This window comes from Ailuropoda melanoleuca, chromosome 18, assembly GCF_002007445.2.
Source record: "Ailuropoda melanoleuca isolate Jingjing chromosome 18, ASM200744v2, whole genome shotgun sequence".
NCBI lineage: Eukaryota > Metazoa > Chordata > Mammalia > Carnivora > Ursidae > Ailuropoda > Ailuropoda melanoleuca.
In genome coordinates, this window is record NC_048235.1 from 6,016,429 (window position 1) to 6,043,537 (window position 27,109).

The following is a 27,109-nucleotide window of genomic DNA, read 5'->3' on the forward strand; positions in this document are numbered from 1 at the left end:
TATTTGAGGTGGGATCAGGGCAGTGTTTAGTCTCAGGTGAAGTATTTTCTAGTACTGAGGCAAGACCCCTCTAAGTACTCTTACCTGAAGCCCCAGGAATTACTGTTTCCACTCTGGTTGGGTAGGAAGGGGCACTATTTTCAGCCCTGGGTGAGTCTGGGTATGGTTGCCTCTAATTCTGCAGGGTGGTTCTTTCCATGGATTCAGGTAGTTTCCTCACATGCATGAGCTGTTCAGGATGCCATCCTATCGGTACTCAGCCCTGAAAACATGAGCTGCCATGGCCTCCTGGACTCTGAGCTCTATCATCTCAGATGGGGAGGATGTTGGTTGGGCCCAAGACCCCTGCCTACATGGTGGTCTGGAGACTGGCTCAGGGAGGCGAGGCAGGAAACCACAGTGCGCACCCATCCCCAGTGCTCAGGAGTCACTCCTTTGTTGCCTGAAGTCTGATGTCTTGAAAAAATATTATTTCAGATACTTCGTCTTTTTTAATTGTGTGAGGCAGGAAGTCAAATCTGGTTTCTGTTACTCCTTCTTGACCTGAAATGGAAGAAGTCTTACGCTATTCTAATGATGATGACAATGTATCTTTTTACAGAGAGATTTTTATTTGTATTTTTATTTTCCCACTGTAAATTTCAGATCACTTCATTATATTCCTCTTCAATATCCTTCAGGGATTTTTATTTGAACTGCACTGCACTTTTAGAATTGGAGAATGAATATCTGCAATGCTGTTATGAGCGCAATCAGGAAATATGTATAACACAACTCTGGGGAGCGATGTTCAGAGTGTATTCTGTAGGAGTGGCCCCAGCTGGGGAAGGGCAATAAAATGGTACCACACACAAGACACTTCTCGTGTACCATGACCTTTGGTGTTTTTAAAAAGAAATTTAACATTTTTTTCCCAAAAACTGTATGCAATCCTTTAAATTTAATTGCTAGCTATTTTATAAGTTTTTTGTTCTTGGTGATATCTTCTTGTCTGGCTCATTATTGACAGTTGTGAATGCAAAGGAACATTTCCTGGTTTTAGTATAATAATCTTGCCTTTATCACTCTCACTTTTCGTTGCGACCACTCTGAAGGTGCAGGGTATACCCTCACCCCAAACTGGGTTCAAATGTTGAGATTGAGGATACCACACACACACAGCAAGAAGGTATGAAACTGAGATCTCTAGGGAGAGTAGGGCAGGCCTCCCAAGCTTGAGAGCTGGGTAAGGAGCCTGGCCAGTGGGGGTTCCTGTGTGTAGGCGAGGGCTTACTTCCTTGGAATCTCCTGCCAGGAACCAAAAGAAAGAGATCCAGGGCCTTCTTATTGGCTTGCGCAGAGGTGGGGCACCCCTGGAAGAGGTAGGGGTTGGGCTTCAATGTTGTCAGCAGTCACATTAGAACAATGGAGTCAGCCTCTTTATTATGCTTACTAAATATGAAAGTTTATCTGTTGAGAAACTCAGATGAATCTCATGGGATTTCTTTAGTAATGACTAGGTCATCTTGACATTAGGACAATTCAATCTTTTATGCAAATCAAACTGTATTTCTACCTTTTTCCTAGTTCTCAACCATTTTCTAAGATTTCTAGTAATGTCTTGAGCAATAGCAGTGATAACTAGTATTTCTAACTGGATCTTGATGTTAAGGAAAAATAATTTTAAAATTTTTATTTATTTATTTGTGTGTGAGAGAGAGAGAATGTGAGTACAAGCAGGGAGAAGGTTAGAGGAAGGAGAGAGAGAATCTCAAGCAGACTCCCTGCTGAGCAGGAGGTGAGTGAGGGGCTGATCTCACAACCCAGAGATCACGACAAGAGTTGGAAACTTAACCAACTGAGCCACCCAGGTGCCCCTGGAAAAATAACTTTTTAAAAAGATTTTATTTATTTATTTCACAGAGACAGAGAGCACAAGCAGGGGGAGTGGCAGGCAGAGGGAGAGGGAGAAGCAGACTCCCTGCTGAGCAGGAAGCCTGCTGCAGGGCTCCACCCCAGGACCCTGAGATCATGACCTGGGCCAAAAGCAGATGCTTAACTGACTGAGGCACCCAGGTGCCCATGGAAAAATAATTTTAACCATTTCCATTAAATGTGGCGATATCTTGTAATTTATTTTGCAGATAGTCTACAAGAAGTAAAGAAAGTTCTCTTCTTTTTCTATTATTGTTAGAATGTTTATCATAAATAGATGTTGAATTAAAATTCAAATATGCTTTTCTTTCAGTGATTTAGATGGTTAACATAGTTGTGTTTACTTAGTCAATTATATGGGGAATTACATTGGTACATTTTCTGCTAAAAAGTTATCTTTGCTTTCCAGTAATAAATTCTAAGTGGATATATTCCAGTTAAAATGTTATTTAAACTGCATACCTAAGAATTTATTTAGGATTTTGAGCCCATATACGTAAGATATATTATGTATTTTGTGTGTAGGTGTATATTGTCTGTACCTGGGTTGGTTATTATGCTCACACTAGCTTTATTTATATATTGCTACAGGAAAGTTCTTTTCCTCCATATTCTCTATTTCTATAATTTAAGGATTATTTGTTCTTTGAAGTCAGAATTCACCAGTGAAAACTCTGGCCTTAGAGCTCTTTTGTGAGGGTGTGAAAATAGCCCGTGTTTCATTTTCATTTCAGTTTCCTTAATACTTCTTTTGATTCAGCTTTTTCTAGTTCTCTTTTTTCCCCCCTCAACATTTAAAAACATCTTTTCAGAAATACATTTATTTTATCTGGACTTATTCATTAATACAGAGTTATGCACNAAAACTCTGGCCTTAGAGCTCTTTTGTGAGGGTGTGAAAATAGCCCGTGTTTTATTTTCATTTCAGTGTCCTTAATACTTCTTTTGATTCAGCTTTTTCTAGTTCTCTTTTTTTCCCCCCTCAACATTTAAAAACATCTTTTCAGAAATACATTTATTTTATCTGGACTTATTCATTAATACAGAGTTATGCACTAGAACTTCTTATTATTTAAAAATGTGTCATTTATTCTATTCCACTTAAAATTCTTCTTCCCTTCTTTTGTTTTTCTCTCACCAAAGATTTATCTCAGTGTTTTGTTTAAGATCCAGCCTTTTGTTTTGCCACTATTCTGTAGCTGTTCTCTCTCTCATTCCTTTTTGCTTTCTCGGCTCCCCCCTTCCTCCCATCCCTCCCTTCTTTCGTGAACCCCAGGCGGCGGAGTTAAGTTAATCACGTTTCTGGGGCCAGTGCGTGTATGAGCATAGACGCACACAAATCTTTGCTCATCTACCTGTCGGAGCCAGGTTCTCCGGAAAACAGGGCCTGAGGAAAAGGTGTCTGCGCTAACATGTTACAAGAATATGCAACCTCACCGGGCAGGAGTGGGGAGACAGCGGGCTGAGCCAGGGCAGGCGGAAGAGCTGGTATGAGGCATCGCACAAGGCGGACTCTTTGATCTGTAGAGCATGTCATCTGAGGCTGTCAGATGAGTATTTCTCAGAACATTCTATGTGGGGAAGAAAGGGAAGAATTGATGCCAGCTCACATTTCCTACTGGCCAAAGCCGGCAGTGTTAAACCCTTGCTTGGGTTTGGGGGGCTCTAACATGTTCGCGGGGCAGCTCCCGGGCNAGCATGTCATCTGAGGCTGTCAGATGAGTATTTCTCAGAACATTCTATGCGGGGAAGAAAGGGAAGAATTGATGCCAGCTCACATTTCCTACTGGCCCAAAGCCGGCAGTGTTAAACCCTTGCTTGGGTTTGGGGGGCTCTAACATGTTCGCGGGGCAGCTCCCGGGCTGGCGCTGAGGGTGTGCACCGTGGGCATGGCAGGGGGGTCGTCATGCTGTCCTGCAGGGGTCGGTCAGTCTCACGTGGCTGAACTTTGCAGCAGCTGCAGGGGCAGAGCCAAGTGGCCCCAAACCAGTACAGCTAAGACCCGAAGTGACACTCAGGGCACTAAAGCTGACAGGACCCCTCTCTTTCTCATCTTTCTGTCCCGTCCTTTCTGTCCTCATGAAGTCACTGTCTCTTCCCCCTTCATGGCAGCGCGTCCGCTCTTGCAGCCCAGTGTACGTGTCCGAATGAAACCGTGTTGGCACATGAGCATGACCTTTAATGCACATCCAGGGCTAGAAGTCCATACCGACTTTGTCAAGTTTTTACTTTCCATTCAGCACAATGTTTTCCAGTGTCGCTTAGTATACATGTAATTTTAAAACAAGCGAAGTCTAATATTCCTCCATTAACTATGATGCTTGTCGAAGTCTGTGGTTTATCGCAGTATCATTGACGGTTCTCCGTGGCAGAACCTAGATTCCGTTCTACCTAATCAAAGCAGAAAAGGGTTCGGTAGGACATAGGATCTGCAGGGAAGTCAGACACCTGGGCTTGGGTACTGCATAATGGGACTGGATCCACAGTGAGAAATGTCTAACCTCACAGAGCCCCGTTCTGGTGGAATAGTGCCCTTGTTGCTGCCTGCCACTCAGCACCCCGGGTTCTTGAGAGCAAATGCACGGACATGTGCCTCAGTTTCCCCAGAAACACCAGACCTCCACCACCACAAACCAATCTCTCTGCCTTGTTACTTCCAGGTCTTACATAACTACATCTCTTTGGCAGAAGTCAGGTCCCACACAGAACGTCAGCTGGAATAAAAGTACAGAAGATATAGTTTTTAGCTTGCTGACCTCGGTAGTTCAAGAATTCTACCAGAGCCTGTTTGATCGGGTGCAAAGTGAATAAATTTAGTGTTTACTATAAGTAGAAGCATCAATCTAAGCAGAGTCTTTTCTATTCCTAATTAAAGAACTTTTTAATGCCTTTAACTTATTTATGCCTATCGAGTTTTATCAAATGCTGTTCATGAGCCACGGCCTCCAAGTTTATTGTAGGACTTTGTGATTTGCTAAGTCTTCATGCAAGAAAGAATGAGTTCGAGAGCACAGAAGCAGAGGTTAGATCATGACCCTATTTCGCCTTCTCAATCTCTTTGCGAAGCATGTAGTGTCTGCCCCAGAGAGAGGGAAAGGACTAGACAACCCATTTTCTGTAGGTACATTAAGTCACAAGACAAGTTAACCAGAATGAAATAATTAAACAGTTTGCAGTATTCTGTCGGAGTCATGTGGTTATCCTCCAATATGGTGAATTATAGAGAGGGCATTTCTAATGTTGAGGTATACTTCCATTCTGGGAGCAAGCTCTGTTTAATAGTGATGCAGTGTGTGTGCGTGTGTGTGTGCGTGTGTGTTCTAACAGTCTTGTTTTCTTTTTAAATAATAGTTAATGTCTACCGCTTTTTTCCATGTTTTTGTGAACTCTTCATAGACATCATTGTAAACACTTACATTTTGATTATTTCTAATTTTTGCTTCTATAAATAACACTTTAATGTATTTTTGTACCAAATAACATTTTAATGTATTTTTGTACCAAAAGTAAAACGATTGGATGCCAAACTGTTTTTGAAAGACTTGTACCAAACTACTCCTACCAGCAGTGTGGCTGCACGCTTAATAGCACTGGGTATTTCATTTAAAATGTGAATTAAAATCCTTGCTAATTGTAAAGGCAAGAATAGGAATCTAGTTGTTTGAATTTTCACTTTGATTATTGAGATTCGAACCTTTCTAAATGTTTGAAAGCCAGTATTATTTTTTCCTTCTTTTTGAAAAAAAATATTATTAAAATCTCACCTACATACAGAGAAGTGCTCAGAGTTCATATACATTTATATATAGAACACTATACCCAATAACAGCAGAATACACATGCTTCTCAAATGCACATGAAACATTTTCCAAGATCAGTAATATGTTAGGCCATGAGACAGCCTCAAACAATTAGAGTATCATACTCAGGAAACGACATTTATCACTTATTCTTTAAAATTGACATATTTCTCCACTGCTCCTTTAGCATTTGTTTGTGTCATAGAAATGAACTCATATTTTCTGCAAAGTTAGCTTCTGTCTTATTTTAAAACCAAAATGTCAGTTTAATGACAATGTCACCTAGCTGAGAATACTAAAATTCTGTTTGCGTCTTTGGGACTAGTTTTATGAGCTGATTTCTCTTATGAGTAATCAGGAGCCATTTTAAAGGTTATTTCCTGTTTGACATACAGCTTTTCACTGAGTAGGACCAAATGTAATCTCGGAAATCTATATTATTTTAGTGTTCAGGAGCTACTTAGGCGAAGTCCTTGTCTTGCATCCTGAGTGTTTGAGAACGTCATCCAATTAAGAAGGCACACCTAAAACCAAGACACAATCAAGTGACTGATCTCCTCCCCGCCTTTGCCATGACTAAGAGGGGATGTTTTCATCTTCACAATAAGAGGAAATCTCATTTCTTTGGAAGAGATTTCCGGTGTTATCTCTGCTCACATTGCTTAGGGAGACATTAGAATAGCAAATTTTGTTTGAAAAATAAGGATAAAAAAATAAAGATGAGTTGGTGTTATAAAAAAAATATTAAAAAAAATATTTCTGGGTCCATGTTAAGAGCAGATTTATTTCAAATAACCCTGTAACCAGCAAAGCCTGAGAAGTTCTCAACAATGTGCCTGTGGAGAGCTTATCAAAACCATTTCAAGTCTCATTTTCATGCCCTATTGCCCAGTTACAATTTGTGAACAATTACTTTCACTATCTGAGTTTGCTGACACGGTTTCCTTCCTTTTCCTTTCCTTTCCTTTCCTTTCCTTTCCTTTCCTTTCCTTTCCTTTCCTTTCCTTTCCTTTCCTTTCCTTTCCTTTCTTTCCTTTTCTCTTTTCTTTTCTTTCTTTCTTTCTTTCAAGATTTGAAGCAGTTTGATTACTTTTGTCTCTCTCAAGACTCAAAAGAAAACATATGTTCAGATGCTGAATGTTTTATAAGTAGGGTATTTTCTTGTAATGAACTGAATTAATAGATTGAAGAAACTATAATAACAGAGAAGTAATTTCTCAGTTGGGTGACTTTAATGCCAAAGTGGTAATACCTAACAGTTCCCTTTAAATAATATGTGTGATTTTTTTTTCTCAGAATGGATCACAGACAGACATCCATTATTGACATATTCATTTATAAAACAGAAATATTTTTTGCCTATTTGGTCTTTGTGAAATTTGTCAAGTAGAGAAAGTTCTATTTATTGTTATAAAGAGGGTTATATCTTGGGGAGGGAATTTAAAACAGGAAGAGAGAAATGGTGTAGACAAGCAGAGATAAAGTCAACCTCAGAAAGAGTAATACAGTGAAAAAAAGTAATTCAACATTTGAAATTAGTGATAGCTTATTCTGTGTATGATGACCCAGAGAGAAATATATGGGAAGACAAGTAATTCCACTCTTAGATTAGATATAACAAGAAGACTTTTGTTGGTGTTATGTGAGTAACTTGATGGAAATAGTCACTTTCAATCAGTTGGGTTACCATTGTGGAAACTGACCACCTTTTGCTGTTATGCTTGATTAAAGAAGAAGATGGGCCCAGGTATGGATGTACTGTACTTTATCTCCTTCCTTTTATGTAAGTCTTTTCCCTTTTCCTTTCAGTTTCCTTATTTCATGAATATTACAAAAAAAGGGGAAAAATAAAAGGGTTTACCTTAGAAGAAAGAAAAAGAAAAAGTAGAACACCTTCTTCATTTAAAAAAAAAAAAGATTTTATTTATTTATTTGTCAGAGAGAGAGGGAGAACAAACAGGGGGAGTGGCAGGCAGGCTCCCTACTGAGCAAGGAGCCCAATGTGGGCCTTGATCCCAGGACCCTGGGACTATGACCTGAGCCAAAGGCAGACACTTAACTAGCTGAGCCACCCATGCATCGCAAAACAACTTCTTTAAATCAGAATTTCTGTTACTACTAAATTTCTACCTTCAAATTTTTCTACAAATTTTTTGTTCTCTCATTATTTCTTTGTAACTTCCATGCTCAAAGAGGCTAAAGAATTGAGCTCTCTTGGGTAGTTTCCTCAAAGAAACAGGGTTAGCAATGCCACATGTATTGGTGAAGTGATACCCGTGTCCCTCATAGCATTGTGTTTTTCTAGTTAGAAAGCCTGCCGAAAACAACACATCTTTCTGTCCTATTGGCAAGTGCTCAGAAGTTTATTTAATTTTTATCGGATAGGGAGTCATGGAGGTCAACATTTCATAAAGGCAACATAGGTTTAATGGGGAGTCCTGAAGTGAGAATATAAGAGTTCTGACCATGGTTCTCCTCCTGGGTATCCCCTAGGGGGGTGAATCCAGATGTCCACTATGAGCCTTCCCTCATTCCTCTGAATGCAGGTGGCCTCACAGGGCTTCAGTGGGATGAAATTTGATAATGTATGTTTGAGATGTGCTTGGAAAACTGAATGACCCCTTAAAAAGGTAAGGTGTTGAATTCAACAAAAATTCTGGTTATCTCATTTTTACTTCGGGCTTTCTAAATTGTTCCTTCTTGTTCAGCATTTCCCTTGAAGACCTCCCAAGACCAATATTGCTATGAAGTTTAGAGGTTTGCATGTATAAATCATTGTGTTTGTAAATCCTGTGGGACATAGATTTGATTTTTAAAAAAAGAAAAAAGCTGACTGTGTAAGAGCAATGGCAAATTATAACTTCCCATCAGACTGAGCTCTTTTTATCTTCCTTCTGGTTATTCAGCTGAAGGTAACTACTGTGAATTATTAGAAATAATAGTAAAAGTAATGAAAATTATTGTCGTAATTATCATTTCTTCAGTGCTTCTTCTGTGCCAGCTGTTTTCTATGTGCCTTGAGTGTGTTAATCTCATTTCATTCCTACACGGTCCTGTGCAGTACTTACCATTCATGCCCCTGCTTCCTAGAATGTAAGGAGCTTCTCCATATGAATAAGTCCTTAACCCTGCCTCAAGATAACAAGCATAAAACCGGGAAATTTTAGAAGCTGTAAGAGATTATTCATTGTTTTTTATTTCTTTCCCTTATTTATTGTTTTAATTTTCCAGGTATTCTCTTTCGAATGGGAGGGTTATACATCACCCCGTGATCCCCAGCAATGCACCTTACTTGTACAGGCATGACCCAACTCAAGCTGCTAAGGCAGCTGGTATGCTGTTATTTATACTTGTTAACAATTACAGAATAATACTCGGTTGCCTAATAGAGCTAGTTTAGCTAATTTTCCCTATAGGAATTAGTAACTGGTAAGTGTAGGAAGTAAAAAAAAATGTAATCTTGATTCTTTTGCATGTGGCACCAGGACTTATTCATGAAAATACAACAATGCAACTAACATAAGTGTAAAAAAATATAAGTGTAGCTAGTATAAAGTAAAAGAAAATCAAATACCACCCACACTTTTAAAGCTTAAAAGGAAATCTATTTGTAACACTTTTTTTTCCCTGAAAGCAGGAAATAACACTGAAATCTAAAAATATGTGAACCTAAACATAAACGTTCCTTAAGAATGTTGATGACGCTAATCATTGTAAAGCTCGCCATTTTACAAATGGACAGACTGAAAGGACGCACACGGCGCACCTGGGTGGCTCAGGGGGTTAAGGTGTCTGCCTTCAGCTCAGGTCATGATCTCAAAGTCCTGGGATTGAGCCCCGCATCAGGCACCCTGCTTAGTGGGGAGTCTGCTTCTCCCTTGCCCTCTGACCCTCACCCCTGCTCATGCTCTCACTTGTGCTCTCTCTCAAATGAATAAATTAGAAATATTAAAAAAAAAAGGACACATATTACTTTGAGGTAACTGTATAAGAAATATCAGAAAAGAAATGTTGTTCAGGATCATTAGCATTCAAAAGTAAAAATTCGAAATGCAAGAGTAAACAATTTAAATAATTATGTTTGTACCACGAGGTATCTCTACATAACATTCCATTTACATTCTGTTTAAGATTTATTTATTTATTTATTTATTTGAGTGGGGTGGGGGTTGGGGGGTGTGAAGAGGGGCAGAGAGAGAATCTCAGGCAGACTCTCCACTGAGCATGGAGCCCAAAGCAGGGCTCGATCTCACAAGCCTGAGATCATGACCTGAGCTGAAATCAAGAGTTAGATGCTTAACTAACTGAGCCACCCAGGCGCCCCCCCATTGACATTCTTACATATTTTGGTTCCTGAACTAAAAGGATTTTAAGTATTCACCTTTAACTTCACTATACTGAAATCACCTTTGTAGTATTTTTTTTTCCCTTTAAAGGTTTAAAATGGTTTCATTGTATGCCAGAGTATGAAAGATAAAGTGCCCTTTTAATTTTTTATTTTGTTTGTTTTTCCGGGAATATTTTCTGGGATTGCTCATACATATTTATCATAAATCAAGCATTTGTAACATGAGAGATATGACCATTATGTACAATTATTCTTTTAGTCACTGAAGGAGATCTTGTTGATGGCATCGAAAATAGCTAAACCACACTGTAATATAGTCCATAATTTTTATCAGCACTCAGAGGACCAGAAAATGAAGGAAATCAGTACAGTTGGGGCTTTAGGACATTATTAATGTTGAAAAGCAAGGTTCTTCTGTTTGATTGGAATGGATGTGACTCCGCATTTCTACTCCTCGTTTACTATAATAACATTATATAATTTCTTTATCCCGCAATCCTATTAGATTGTTGGGAGGACTCACAACTTGAGGTGGAAAAAAGGAATACGGGCTTTCATCGCCATCTGCAGATAAACCTGAGGTGGGGGATATATCATTCATCATATGGGAGCAGTTCTTCTGCAAGATATCAGACTCTTGTGTCTAAGATTTGGAATGAAGGGAATTGATACGGCATATGTCACACCAAACAGAAATCAGCCTTTAAAAAACCTCACTGTATAAGGCTTGCTGCTTTCCTAACTGGCTGTCTATTCTGGGCATTAGAAGTTTGATCACAACTTTTCTGGGGATCCAAACATCTATCCCTAAATATATTAACTCTTAAACTCAGCACCCTATAAAAACAGCAAGAAGTAGAGAGATAGAATGTACTAGTTACAATCACATACCCTGGGGTGCCTGGGTGGCTGGGTTGGTTAAGTGTCCACTCTTGATTTCCACTCAGGTCATGATCTCAGGGTTGAGAGTGCAGCCTACTTAAGATTCTCTCTGTCCCTCTCTTTGTCCCCTACACCGCTTGTGCTCTTTCTCTCTCTCAAAACAAAAAAAATAAAAAAATAAAAAAATAAAAAAAACCCCAGATACTCTGGAGCCAGATTGCCTATATTGAAACCCCAGATCTACATACCAGCCGTGTGATCTCAGGCACTTTGCTTATCATTCCTAGACTCCATTCTTCCCTTTGCAAATGGGGACAATCATAGCGCTTACCTCAGAGACTTACTTTAAGGAATATATATGTGTATATATATATATTATTTTATATAATATTAAATAAATATATTGATATATAATGCTACTATAATAATATTATGGATTAAATATATACTAATTCATTCAACCCTTAAAATTACTTTGTGAGATAAGTATTATATATATCATAAATATGTTAGAACATAATAGATATTATAGATAGTAGAATACACATATATTAGGATGTAATATATATATTGGAATAGTCTGTGGTACATAGCATTATAACTATTTTTATGCTCTTGGGTTCAAATTGAAAACCTGAATTTTCCAATTTAATGAATCTACATTCAGCTATATATTTCTTAGCCGTGTATGATACCTTTTCAATTCTTGAAAAGATTAGAATCTCCAAGCTTACTTGCACTTCTTTTCCTGAAAGAAATCATTTACAGGACAAAAATCTCTTCTTAACTATTCAAACTAACTTGCTGGAATATATTCTTGGTGGAAACAATGAGAGTCTTTTAGAAAAGTCACGTTTTCAGTGTGTTTTATGAAAGGGGGTCACAGGGTAGTTAAAATAACACATGCTTCCATAATTTCTTTTCTACAATAATCTTTTTTTCCTTAAAATCTTAAAGATCTTATCCTTTTTTTTTCAGATTTGTCCATCTCAAGACTACCATCACATGATTTTGCTGTGCCTATAACTTTACTCATACCTATTGATATATACAAGTTTATTTTGGTAGAATGTTCTGGATTTCTGGATCTGCTGTGCTATTTCCTTGGCTTTCTGTGTTTGGGTTTTGGTCTCTGGTCTCTTATAATTTTGGATGATAGAGCATCTTCTTTTATGTTTTATAGTTTCCATACTCATAACTCACTTTTCGTCTTCTATTAAGATTTCCCCCAGATTGAAATAAATTCCTGTCCACTGAACCTCTATTCATGTGCAGCATTACATTAATTTATGGTACAGCACCACACGTGGTACTTAACACGAGCGTGTATAAAACGGAATCATGCATGTGTATGCTCTGTCTTTCCGATTAGATAATAAACATTAGAAGGTAGGAGCCATGCTTATAATTTCTTTGTATTCTCCTGGTATATCCAGGACTGGGCTCAGCACATCCAGGACTGGGCTTAGCCCAAAGCAGTTGTTGAGGAAATCCTCACTGAATTGAATTGAAATAATTTCTGTAGCAGAGCTCTGCAGAACTTGCCTTTCTCAGCATGTAAGTATAAGTGAGAGCTTAAGTGACTGTGGAAGAAATTATCTTAATTTAAAAGCCAACTAAAAAAGTCAATAACTTTTTCATCTTGCGCAATACTTCTGAAGAAAAAATAGACTTGCCCATCCTCACGGGTTAAGTGGTCACACAAAAACATATCTGAATTAAATCATGAGATGTTGTACTTAACATATTACATGTTTTAATAACTTTTAATAACTTTGCATAATATGGTACATGAATGAAATCCAGTAACTTGAGTTTGGGAAATGGTTTAATGGGCTAGAAAGGCATAAAATGGTGAGCTACTGCCCTCGATGACAGCTAAGCTCAGCACACGAATATGGTTAGAAAAATATGCCATGTGAAAGTGTCAGTCTTTTTTCCTGACACATCCTTTTCCTAACAGAATTTGTGCGACAGTCTCCATTTCTGAAGGCATCACCTGAAGTTCAAAGCCTGAGATGGAAACTGTCAGCTCAGACATTTGGTCTTCTAATACCCCTGTCTAACAGTTCACTGGCAATTACTCCAGGAAAATCCAGGCCTCTCCTCTGAGTGACATTATTTATGCTTAACTCAGCAAACTGATTTCATGATAGCATAGTGCAAACATTTCATTGTCCACCTGTATTTCCAATTGGTAGAAAGACCTTTTTTTTTTTTTTTTTCATTTTGTATGTGAAAAGGCCACTTGGAGTGTATAGAACCTTAGGTTCAACTATATAATTTGGTTTACATAACCCTATATTTCTGGAAGCCAGATCCTTTTGATTAGTTAAGATCACATGAAATAAAAGGTGCTCCAATCAAATGAAACCCCTTTGAGTTTTCCTGTTTGGTTTCCCAACTTCAGCACGTGAGAATTCTTCTACCCTACCTGTGTTTCTATTTCCTAATTACTTGTATTTCCATTCCAGATCTTTCTTTCCTTAGGAAAGACATCTTCTTCTTAATGGGATTAAGTCAGATTTTGAGTGGGGCAATTGTAGCCAGTCCCATCATGGAAGGAGCATGTCATGTATGGGGGGATTGGAGTGTCTTGCATGCCTGGAGGAGGGAACATATGGAGAAATTTTGGTAGAAGAAACGGGGCAGATACGCCATGATGAGGGGGGCAGACTTTGTCTTGGAGGCAACTGGGAGTCAAAGAAGTAGAAATAACTTTGCATTACCTTTAAAATTATTTGCTAATATAGGCATTGTGTAAAGGTACATTCGGGCCATATTTTGCATATTTTCAGTTGGTGTCTCATAAAACTGTGTAATATTTTAATTATTCTTCAGTCTGTATTTTTCCCTTTGTGTATTTTGGGGGAAAAAAAAGAGACTAAGTCTTTTTCTTCTGTAATTTATAGGTAAGCATTTTCAAAATAAGATGGTTTGTCAGGGCATGCCATAATATAAAAGAAACCACTTCCTAGCTAAATAACATAACCCCAAACTTTGGTCTTCCTAAAACCTAGCACAGAAAATTAGTGTAGAATGAAGCTTAATGACTAAAAACCACAATACATTCTATCTCACTCAGTGATTTGTTTTGTCAGGTGCTTTGGTAGGTAAATACCTTTCCTTCATCAGGCCTGCAAAACAAATGATAGGACTATTTCGCACCAGATTTGATCTCAAAATGCGATAATAGATCGTTGAATCAAAGCCAGAAAGTCAATCAGGCTAATCTCAATACCAGACCTAAAATAATTAAATCTCTCCATTGTATAGGAGCTCGTATTTGGCTGATGAAATGATTTTAATCTTTTTCATAATTTATTTGTATTATGCCTTTGATTATGGCTATCTGGGCACTAATAAATGGCATCATTAAATAAGCAGCTAATTAAATAACGACCTAGATACCAATAAACAGCCGAACATAGAAACCAAAGATGTTGAACAGAATTTAAATAAGGATACCGTTGAGCGTCATTGTTTCCAGTTTCTTGCCAAACCTTAATTACCTCTTCTATATAAACAACTGAGATTATAATTCAGCCATTTTAAGATTGGGGAAAAATTAACAGAAATGTTGAATTGTGAACGTATTGGCAAAGTTATCAGAGGTGACTGACATTTATACAGAATCTATCCTGAAACCGTGCCCTAGTTTCTTGTTTAACTTGAATGCCCTCACTTCTTGGAATCACTTGTAAATTTTCAATTGCATCTGCTGGGCTACTGGTTACTAATATATTACTATGTTTCTAAGAACTGGGATGCCTTGGTAAGTTAGTGTCTTCCTACAACTGTCTCCCCCCACCCTAAACTCCTCACTGGGAATCGCTGCGCGCGTATTTCTGACTGGTCTCCAGGCTATAAAATCCTTAGCTTTGTTTCTGCCTCAGGTGGATGCATACTTATCCTTCATTTACTTATTTACTTAGTAATTAGATTAATGCACAAATATATTGAAGTGGTAGTGGGAGAGGAGGGGTTACAGATAAATAACTCCATGTCCTCAAAGACTTTCTGATTTGTGGGAAGCCATTAATAGTGAAAAGGCAACATACGCGCAATGCTAGGGACCAGCGTTCAAACTCAGATCTTATGTCTGAACTCCGTTCGGCAGGGCATGGTTGTGGGTCTATGTCTCAGAAAAGTGGCACCCTAAGATGTACTTTGACAGGACTTAATACTCAGTCCAGGGGGGTAGAAATTATTGCTGATACTGCAGAAGAAAGAGAAATCAGATAACAAAAGAACTTTCATGCCCACCTGTGGGTTGAATCTTATGCTGAAAATTAGTTCAGAGATTGAGAAGTGTAGTCTAAAGGATTTTCCATAACAGCATGATCAGGTTTAAATTTCAGAATGATTTGAAAACCTGTTACATGAATATTAGTTGATTACTTCTAAGATTAATTGATTGGTGGATTCACCCACTTACTGACTGCTCTGACTGTGCCCTCACGCTGGAATTCTGGAAAGCTACCTTGGCTCTCCTTGTCAAGGATGCCACTTTCCCCGCACCACCTCACGTGTTTCCAGGTCAACTCCAAGGACCTGAATGAACCCTAGAGAACTTTGATTTCAGCAGGTCTATGATCTATTGATTCTACCAGCTTTTCATCCTCCCTCACTATGCTGATCTCACTTTTCTCTTTGCTCGTTTATGTTATATGATTAAGCCATTCCCTCCCCTCAGCTGAACTAATTCCACACCTGCTAAAATCCTCCTCTCTTTAGTATTTGCATCCAGGTTGTTAAAGAAAAACATTTAGCTCTGCTGGCTAGCCTCACTTTTATTGATGATCTTTAGTGCTGCCTGACAATTTTACTTCATTTCCTTTCTATTTTACTGAAAAAAAAAATCAGAAAGGAACCTCCATGGTCCCACCCTCACCCACCAACCCACTTGCTTCTGCAGCCATCTGCTGTCACTCCTATTTTGGCGGACAAGTTGTCTCCCACTGTCTAAGGCCAACCCCTTCCTTGTGCACTGCATTGCATTGCTTTGTTCAAATCCAAGTGATTGCTCCAGAAATTCTACCCCCACCCTCTCTGCATAATAGGATTTCCCTCTGCAGGATCATTTCTGTGAGCACACAAACATCCCACACCATCCTCCATATTAAAAAGTAGTCCTTCGTTGGTCTTGACTGCAACTCCAGCTATCTCTAAGTTCTGCTCCCTTTTATTGAAAGATTTTTATTGAAAGATTCCCCCCAAAAGTTGTCTGTATTTGTTTTTCCCTTTTCTTTCCTCCTTTTGTCTCTTTTTTGAAAGATTCCCCCCAAAAGTTATCTGTATTTGTTTTTCCTTTTTCTTTCCTCCTTTTGTCTCTAGAACCCACTCCAATTACTATTTTTAATTGCCCTCCTAGGCCATTAAAACAACTCTTGTCAGTGACCTGTAGATTGTTAAATCCGTAGGTCAAATTTTGCATCTTTATCTACTCAAACCAGGCCTTTCACTTGGAAGAGTTGTTCACTCCTTTTGTCAAACAGTTAGTGGAAAGGTTGAGTGAGAATTAACTAAGGCATAGAGGTCTGAGGAGGTGAGGGAGTAGTTTTGTTTTAAATATGTTCATTAGGTAAAAATATCATAGTTATATAATATTTTATCATTTTCAAAGGTCACCTAGAGATGACAAGATGCATTCTTGACTAATCAAAGTCAAATTTGACTTGTGTTTTTACCCCTATTGTGGACAAGGTAAGGTGTCTTTGATTTCATTTAACTCCTTCCAAATTGCGTACTTTTGTTTTTTAATGTTTTTTAATGATATGTACTTAAAAACTTATAGCATAATGCAATTACTGTTGTCTACCTTGGATTTACTATGTAATATCCTTTGAATTACTCTGCATTCCTTACGTTTCCTTGTTTGCAACTGTGGACTTTTTCTTTTGATTAAGTCCCTTCAGTATTTCTTTAGTGCACTTCTGCTGGTGGTAAATTGTTTTTATTTTTCTGAACGTGTCTTTCTTGCATGCTCATTCTTGAAGGACATCTTCACTGGCAAAATTACAGGCTGGTGTAATTTGATTTTAGCGTTACCTTTACCTCTAGCTTCCATTGTCTTCTAAGCAGGCAGCTTTTCCTTCAATTTTGCTCTTTTGAAGAAAAATTGCAATCTATTCTCTAGCTGCTTTTAATGTTTTATCTTTGTATTTGGTTTTGAAAAATGTTAGTATGATATTTCCATGTGTACATTTAAAAAATATTTATCCCACCTGTGTATCCTGCTTCAATTTATTTATTTTTTTAAAAATCCAGTTAGGGCGCCTGGGTGGCTTAGTTGGTAAAGCGACTGCCTTTGGCTTAGGTCATGATCCTGGAGTCCCAGGATCGAGTCCCTCATCAGGCTCCCTACTCAGCAGGGAGTCTGCTTCTCCCTCTGACCCTTGCTGCTCTCATGCTCTTTCTCTCTCTTTCAAATAATTTTTTTAGAAAAAAGAAATTCTAGTTAGTTAACATGGTGCAGTATTAGTTTCAGGTGCACAATACAGTGATTCAGCCCTTCCATCCATCACCTGGTGCTCATCACAACAGGCGACCTCCTGAATCCCCATCACCTGTTTCACCATCCGTTTGTTCTCCATAGTTAAGAGTCTGTTTCTTGGTTTGCCTCTCTTTTTTTCTTTCTCCTTTCCCCCTTTTTGCTCCTTTGTTTTGTTTCTTAAATTCCCCATATAAGTGAAATCATATGGTATTTGTCTTTCTCTGACTGACTTGTTTCGCTTAGCGTATTAAACTCTAGTTCCATCCATGTTGTTGCAAATGTCAAGATTTCATTCTTTTTTTTTTTAATAGCTGAGTAATACTCCATGCTTTATATACACCACATATGCTTTCTCCATTCATCAGTTGATGGGCCCTTGGGCTGCTTCCACAGTGTGGCTGTTGTTGATGCTGCTGCTATAAACATTGGGGGGGGGTGTTTCCCACATTAGTATTTTTGTATTTTGGGGGTAAATGCCTAGTAGCACGAGAGCTGGATTGTAGGGTAGTTCTATTTTTAACTTTTTAAGACCCTCCATATTGTTCTCCAGAATGGCTGTACCAGTTTGTATTCCCACCAACAGTGCAAGAGGGTTCCCCCTTCTGCACAGCAAAGGAAACAATCAAGAAAACTAAAAGGCAACCTATGGAATGGGAGAAGAGATTTGCAAATGATATATCCAAAAAGGGTCAGTATCAAAAATATATAAGGAACTTGTAACACTCAATACCCAAAAAATGAATAATCCAGTTAAGAAATGGGCAGGAGTGGGACACATGAGTGGCTCCATTGGTCAAACATCTGACTCTTGATTTTGGTTCAGGTCATGATCTCAGGGTTGTGAGTGGCTGCTGAAGATTCTCTCTCATCCTCTCCCTCTGCCCCTTCCCCTCATCCCATTCATACTCTCCCTCTCTCTGAAAAAAAAAAAAGAAAGAAAGAGAAAGAAAAATAGATAAAGAAAAAGAAATGGACAGAAGACATGAATATACATTTCTCTAAAGAAGACATCCAGATGACCAACAGGTACAGGATAAGATGCTCAACGTCCCTGATCATCAAGGAAACACAAATCAAAACTACACTGAGATATCGCCTCACACCTGTTAGAATTCAATTTATATTTATGTTTCGGTAGCTTTGGAATTCTTAGCCTTTTTACTTTCAAATTTTCTTCTGCCCCAAGTCTGTTTGTTAGACTTGCTCTCTGTATTCCCTGTGTCCGCCGCCTTCTCTTCCATATTTCAACCTCGTGTGTCTTTGTCGTTCCGGGTTCTTTCTTCTGACCTGTTGTTCAGTTCACTAATTCTAGCTCTCACTGATCTGCTATTAAACCCACCTATTTGTTTCTTAGTTTTTCTGTTATTTGTCTTTTTTCAACTCTGCTTTATCTTCTTTTATATTTTCTACTCATCTGTCTTGTTTCTCAATCTTGTCTTTTATTTACTAGAATGCAAGAAGCATAATTATTTTCAATTCATTGTCACAGCCTCTGTGGATCTGTTTCTACTGTAATTTAATCTTGCTGTTTAAAAAAAATTGTCTTCTCATGTGCTAAGTTATTTTTTATTGTGTGCCAAATATGGTATTAAAAATTATAGCAATAAATTGAGAGCAGCCCTAGAAATTGAGAAGGTTCCCTATGGGAGTTCATCATAACTTAGCATAGAGCTCATTGGTACACTGAGCTGCCTGGCTCCGAGGTACAGGGCCTTGGGCTTCGGTTGGTGTATTATGAGGCCTGTGAAGCTTCTGAGAGCATTCAACTTCCCAACCTCTCAGCCACCTTCTCTGGAATCAGTCACACCCATGGTAAAATAGGTCATAGATTCTGATCTCATCATTTGGTGTTTTTTCTCTTCCCAGATCATAACTTAGTAATTAAAAAAAAATCAAATGTGCAGAATTAGAAAAGAAAAAGTATCTCTGCAGGTTAAACAATTTCTACTTTCTTTTTAGCTTTTGGGACACTTTCTTCTGTTGGATTCCAGAGCAGCACTTGCCCCTTTTAAAACCTCTTCCCTTCCTCACAGTTCTGTCTCCCTCCCCTCAACTGCTTCTCCTTATCTTGCCAGCCAGCAAACCCAGCTCTTCCCTTGGTCCTCTCCTTTTCTATCCACAACACTCCTTAGCGGTGCTTGCGTCCAGGCTCACAGCTTCAAAGAGCTTTTTCTTGCTGACAACTTGCAACTGTGCATATCCAGCTCAGTTTTCTCTCCTGACTTTCTAGTTTGTGAACCAGGTCAACTATTCAGCATATTTATTTAGATGCCAAACAAATATTTCATACTTAAGATGCCCCCAGATGGGCTCTTTTTTTTAAAAAATAATAATATTTTTTATTATATTGTGTTAGTCACCATACAGTACATCCCTGGTTTCTGATGCAAAGTTCCATGATTCATTAGTTGCGTATAACACCCAGTGCTCCATGCAATACGTGCCCTCCTTAATACCCATCACCGGCCTATCCCATTTCCCCACCCCTCTCCCCTCCCCTCTAAAGCCCTCAGCTTGTTTCCCAGAGTCCATAGTCTTTCATGGTTCACTCCCCCTTCTGTTTACCCTTCCTTCCGTCTTCCCTTTCTTCTCCTACCGATCTTCCTACTTCTTATGTTCCAAAAATGAGTGAAACCATATGATAATTGTCTTTCTCTGCTTGACTTATTTTGCTTAGCATTATCTCCTCCAGTGCCATCCATGTTGCAGCAAATGTTGAGAAATCGTTCTTTCTGATGGATGAATAATATTCCATTGTATATATGGACCACAGCTTCTTAATCCAGTCATCTGTTGAAGGGCATCTCAGTTCCTTCCACGATTTAGCTATTGTGGACAATGCTGCTATGAACATTGGGGTGCATATGGCCCTTCTCTTCACTATGTCTGTATCTTCAGGGTAAATACCCAGTAGTGCAATGGCTGGATCATAGGGTAGCTCAATTTTTAACTTTTTAAGGGACTAATTCTCCACCCCAAACTAGTCGCTTCTGCCCTCTTCCCCATCTGAGCAACAGGCAACTGCTTTAGTGGACCGAGTTAAAGAACCTGCTGTCGTCTTTGACTCCTCATTTCCTCTTAGACTCTACATCCAAACCAGCAGTCATTTTATTGGTATTACCTTCAAACTATACTCCAAATACTCAGGCCGTTTCTTCAAACATCTTTTATAATACTCTGGATTGTTGTAACAACCCCCTAACTATTTTCCTTGTTTTCATATTACACCCCCCTACTCCCCTAATTGGTTCCATATTCAGCAGTCAGAATGATCATTTAAACAGTTGATAATATAACTGGTAACTTCTTTTTAGTACTTATAGGCACTATTCTAAGTACTTTAAAATATGTTAACTTTTAAAACTTCACACAACCCTATCCAGTAATAGCATCACAACTCCTCACAGAACAACTGAGGGAATTTAATTACAGAGATTGAGTAACTTCCCAAGGTCATAAACTGAAAGTAGCAGAGCTGGGATCTGAACTTGACAATCACCTTCCCATCGCATAGAAAATCAACATCACCACCCTGTCTCTATGGTTTAGATTGTCTGCCTCTGGCCCCTCTCCAGTCCTATCTCCTACCACTGCCTTCTCGGGTCACTCATGCTCTTAAACAAGCTGAGCACATTTCCGTCTCAGAGCCTGTGTGTATTGCTTTTCCCATGCCTGGAATGCTCTTCTCTCGGATATCCAGGTGGATCGCATAGGATCACAGCCCCTTCCTAATCCCCAATCTCCCTTTATAGATTTATATTTCTCTCCACCTGACCTATTTCATATGTCCTCATGGATGGCAGAGGCAGACTGGGTGCTCGTGACTATATCTCCTGAACCTACAACAGTACCTGGTGCAAAGAAGCCATTCAAATATTTGTTGACTGCATGAACGAAAGGGTAACTAATTAGCTACTTAATGATGGTTGCTTGTACAGCACAGAGCAGAAGATGTAGCACCTCTTTGCTGACAACTTGCTGTGATCGAGTGAATAGGAGCAGGCCAGCTCAGAAGCAGCACGGAAATGAAATAAGGCCTTGTCATCAGTGAACGATGTCATCTTGGTTAATTGAATTCATTACCGTGGATCTCCATTTCCTTATCTTTAAAATGATGTATTGAAAGAAATGTTCACTTAGGAGCAAAATATATTATAAAATAGGGCAGGATTTATTTGACTTTGGATACCACTGGTAGAAGAATCGACTTGGTATATAGCATTAAGTTAGAGGTAGTTTTGCACGCTGCACCTCCCAGGAGAACTTTGGCAGGACCTGTAATCACTTTCGGCTGTCACAACTAGGGGGTGAGCTAGGCACTTAGTGAATAGAGGACAGGGATGCTGATAAACCTTCTACAACGCATGGGATAATCACCACTACCTCTAACAAAGAATTATCTAACTCAAGATGTCAAAAACGAAGCAGCAGAGAAACCCTGGTATAGAGCAAACTGAGCTAGTTAGGTGTTGTGGTGAAGGCAAGAAAGAAGAGCGCTGCTAAAACAGACAACTTGAAGGCGGGGGCCACCAATAGAAGATAGAAATATGTCCTAGTCACATACTGGAACAAAGATTCCTATCTTCAGGAACACTGATAACAGGAATATCAACACAGCAGGGGTGGGGGGTAGGCGGGTGGCATCATGTGTGAACTTGGAAGACAATGGCCACAGATGGGTGAGAGCTTATCTGAGTGTGCCTGAACTAGATCCCTAGGGCATTTCGTGATTACGCACATCCCGGTCCATTTGTTTCTAACGGCAGTAAAAAGACCGTGCTCTGTTATATCACTAAGGTGAATATCATCAAGTTTTAGAGGAAATAAATTCACAAGATGCTCCATAAAATAATCTCTACTTTTTGGCACCTAAGCCTACCAAGAATTGATGAGGCAAGCAGGAAAACTAATGAAAATAATACAAGGAAATCTCTTCATCAACACCCATCCCTTAATGTCCCAGCTATCAGGTCATTGTTTTTGCTTCCCTAGGTGGGATATGCATCTGCAGCCAACATAGGAAGCTCTGATTTTAAACAAGGCTAAATGGTAATTTTTACATGACCTGAGTGAGTCAAGTGGTGCCAACCCTGCCTCAATTAAGATGTAGTGATTTTTAAGTGTGTTTATATTATAGCTTCTTTCTCAAGCGCAAGCACACACACACACACACACACACACACACACACAGACACCGGAACAGGGGCCTTCATTGTTTGTGATACAGCCATCTACTTTTTTTTCCCCCAAAGGAACATGCACGGAAAATTTGTATTGGTTTAAATATCTTTGCTTTATTGGCAAGCATAGAAATGGAATTAATTTGATGTTTTGTGATGGCTTCCCTTCCCCTTTCTCTTGTGTAAAAATGATCATTTTATAACATCATAATAATCTTATTTTATCTACTAAAGAGTTAAAGATGAGATTGACTTTTTACTCTTTCCTCTAAAATATCCTGGTGAAGAAGTTTATAGAACCCAAGATCAAAGATGAACCTCAGGGACATAAGTACCGTCAGGGTGTATTTACTGAGGCAAGCAGAGTTGCGTGATAGGTGTGTAAAGGTGAGGATGGGGGATAGGGCAGGGACAGGAAATCCTCTTCATCAAACATATGTTGCTTTCCTCATCATTAACGTAACAGAGTTACACACATTGTCCTGGCTCCAACACTCAGAGGACCAGAAACTGAACCCACCCTTCCATGAGGTTCAAAGTGAAATGATCATCAAGGAAACTTGTAATGTCCTGTCTAGGGAATGTAGCCAGATAATAAGGATTTAAAGATGGCCATGACTAGGTTAAACTACTTCTGCAAGGTGCAGAGGAAACATAAATAACCCAAATGCTGGAAGAACATAAAACTTAGCAGGATTGTTCATACTAGAATAGGCTCCTTCTTTTCTAATTCTTCAGGTGGCATTTCCATCCTGCTTCCTTGGGTAGAAAAGCAAGAGTAGGCAGAGATTACCTTACAATATGCGTTTTACTGGAGCTTTGGTGCCTGGTAGGAGTTCAATAAATAATTATTTTAAAGAAATCCATAAGTAAGCACCTACTTTATACCAGGCACTGAGTAGGAGATATAAAAATACAAACAAAATAAAGGCACAGTTTCTGAACTCCAGGAATTTAAAGTGGAGTTGGAAGTGATAGGTTCACTAACTATAGTTTATGATGGGTTGGCAAATTATGGCCTATGGCCAAGCCTGGACCACTGCCTAGTTTTGTCAATAATGTTTTATTGGAAAACAGCCAGGCCCATTCACTTATATATTACTTATGGTTGCTTTCACACTACAACAGCAGAATCAAATAGTTGCAATAGAAACCATATCGCTGTTGAAGGCTAAAATATTTACTCTCTGTTCCTTTATATAAAAAAGTTTCAATACCTAATTATCAGATACCAGAGGAAGAGAGAAAAATCCATCCCAGAATTAAAGAACGAAAATTTCAAATTGAAAGAACTCAAGGTGTCAAAAAATATGACTACTTTCAAGAACCAATATTTACCCCTCAATACACCCCTAGGAAGTAGGCAGTAATATCCCAATATCACAGAAGGGAAACTAAGGATGCAGATGCTAAGTAACTTCCCTGAGCACTTTCTATGTAGACACTCATTGAACCCTCAGAACAATCCTTTGAAGTAGGTACTATGATTATCCCAAGTTAGCAGATGGTAAAGTAGGCAAAGAAAAATTTAAAAACTTACCCAAGGTCACACAGGTGACAAGCATCACAAGTGAGTCTTTAACCAATGTGCTCTGACTCTGAAAGGATGTATGTAACTATCACACCATAGCTGCCATATAGCTGATGAAATGAAGATTTACAACCAAACACCAATGGAACTTTGACACCTCATGGTAACACAGAAAAAAAAAGTAGTCATGAAATAGTATCTTCAAATTTCAGACTATACAATATTAAGCTAGACGACTAGATTGGTTTTATTTAGCCAGACAATGACTTAGTCATGAATTCAGGACTTTGTTTCCAACCATGGAGGAGTATTTGGTACAGGAATTGCCCTATCACCATAAACAACTAGAAAAATGGTGGGGGGGGGAGGAAAAAACAAAACCCTGTTTTTAGATATTGGACAATGGATAGTATAGGACTGTGATCCCGAGAAAATAGGAACAAATGAGGTAAGCNTATGGAGGAGTATTTGGTACAGGAATTGCCCTATCACCATAAACAACTAGAAAAATGGTGGGGGGGAGGAAAAAACAAAACCCTGTTTTTAGATATTGGACAATGGATAGTATAGGACTGTGATCCCGAGAAAATAGGAACAAATGAGGTAAGCCCTATAATTGTGTCTTTTTTCTGCTAAAAAACACTCATCCTGTCAGTAAAAGAAAACTCAACACTCTTTAAAGGAAGATAAAATATTCTGAGCATCAGTAACTTTTTATTAACAGTATCTACCATCCAGTCAAAAATTTTTAGACATGCAAAGCAGAAGGAAAATATAAACCATAACCAGGAGGAAAACCAATCAATAGAAGCAGGCCCAGAGATGATACAGATGATAGAAGTTGAAGTCGAGGGCTTTAAAGTAGTTATTGTACACATGCTCTAGGATTTAGAGAACAGCAATATCCAAATAATTAAAGAAATGGAGGATATATTTTTTAAAAATGAATGGAATTTCTAGAGAAGAAAAATACAATGTCTGACATGAAAAATTATCTGGATAGACTCACTAGACAATTAGACATTGCAGGAGAAAAAGACCAGTGAAACCAAATATGTGGAAAGAGAAAATCCAAAATGAAGTACAGAAAGAAAAAGAGTAAAAAAATTTAACTGAGTCTCAATTTCCTGTATCAAAATATAAAGGTGATACGATGTAGAGATCCAGAAAAGGAATATTGAAAAAAAAATGAAGAAATAATGACCAGAAGTTTCCACATACAAGAAATTAAATAACCCCAAACAAGATAAACAACATCAAGTCATATCACAATCAAATCACTGAAAACTAAGGAGAAGAGAAGCACTTAGAGAAGCCAGAAAGAAAGACAGACATGTTACCTACAGGGAAGCAAAGATAAAAATGACCACAGACTTTTAAGGGCAACAGTGGAAGCCAGAATCCAATGAATTAATCATTTTAAGTGCTGAAATAAAATAAGGGTCAATGTAGAATTCTATATCTGATGAAAATGTCTTTTAGAAATTAAGGAGAAAAGAAAGAAATTATTTTTTAGATCAAAAATAGCTGAGAGAATGTGTAGTTTGTAAATGTGTAGCACAAGAAATAGGAAAGGATTTCTCTTAGAAGAAAGAATAATGGTAACAAATGGAGACTTGGAAAACCAACACAAAAAGTCGGTATGTGGATAAGTATTTAAATGTCTTTAAAAGATAAATGTTTAAGTAAAACAAAGTATGTTGAATTTTATAATGGAGGTGGAAGCAAAAGGACNGGGGCGCCTGGGTGGCACAGCGGTTGGGTGTCTGCCTTCGGCTCAGGGCGTGATCCCGGTGTGATGGGATCGAGCCCCACATCAGGCTCCTCTGCTGAGCCTGCTTCTTCCTCTCCCACTTCCCCTGCTTGTGTTCCCTTTCTCACTGGCTGTCTCTATCTCTGTCGAATAAATAAATAAAATCTTTAAAAAAAAAAAAAAATAAATGTCTTTAAAAGATAAATGTTTAAGTAAAACAAAGTATGTTGAATTTTATAATGGAGGTGGAAGCAAAAGGACGACAACACAAGCACAAAGGATGAGTTGTGGACATTGGATGTATGTTGCTGTAAAGCTTTCTTTTATTATACATGTGATATTATTTGAATGCAGACAGTTATAAGTTAAAAGATGCTTATAAACTCCAAAACAACCATTAAAAAACTTAGAGTCGCCAATAATTCAACAACGAATAAAAGTGTTATATCCAAAAACACTCCATACTCCCAAAAAGGAGCAGAAAAAAAAAGAAACAAACAAAAAGCCTGACAAACAGAATACAAATAAATCACAAGATGGTAGACTTAAGTCTAAGCACACTGAAAATGAATTAAACTTAAATGTTCTAAATCCTATGCTTAGAAAGCTGATTTGGAGATGCCTCAGTCTGTTACCTCCCAGGACATCCAAGAATCACATCCGTTTTGTTTTCCTCACTCTTCCCTCCTGTTCCTGGGATGCTGCGGTTTAGTCTGGGTTGAACTTGTTTGGATGAGAGAGCTGCACAGGAAGGAGCAGCCACAAGCAGCCTGGTGTGAGACAATCATGGAAACAGACCACAGCGTTGTGCCTATTGGAAAACCCAGGTGAGGGAGGCATGGGAGGTCCCCCGGCTCTCACCGCACCAGCAGCACCACAGGGGCAGGGAGACAAAGCGTGGTGAGGACAAAGAGAATGAGGAGGAAGACCTGGAAGCTGTTGCATGGATGCAGGATACGAATGGGACAAATAACTAATGAATTTCTTTATGGGGGAGAAGAAACGAAATGGACAGGAAAGGCCAAAAACCAGACCAGGACCAGAAAATAATCTATGGCAGGGATCAGCACTAGGTTCTATGGGCCAAATCCAGCCCCTAAAATCTAAAATATTTACTATCTGACCCTTTACAGAAAATGTTGCAGCTCTCTAGTCTGGCAATCAGGCAGAAGTTGCTTCAAGGAGACTGTGGGCCACCTCCACCT

General features: G+C 38.7%; 1 long non-coding RNA gene across 1 annotated transcript in view; it reads left to right on the forward strand.

Annotated features, from left to right (window-relative positions):
• Positions 1-27,109, forward strand: part of LOC117797091 — a 41,360-nt gene that overhangs the window by 3,283 nt on the left and 10,968 nt on the right. Inside the window, exon 3 of the long non-coding RNA XR_004621963.1 lies at positions 16,571-16,650. This is a non-coding gene — a long non-coding RNA (uncharacterized LOC117797091). The remainder of the gene's footprint in view (positions 1-16,570; positions 16,651-27,109) is intronic.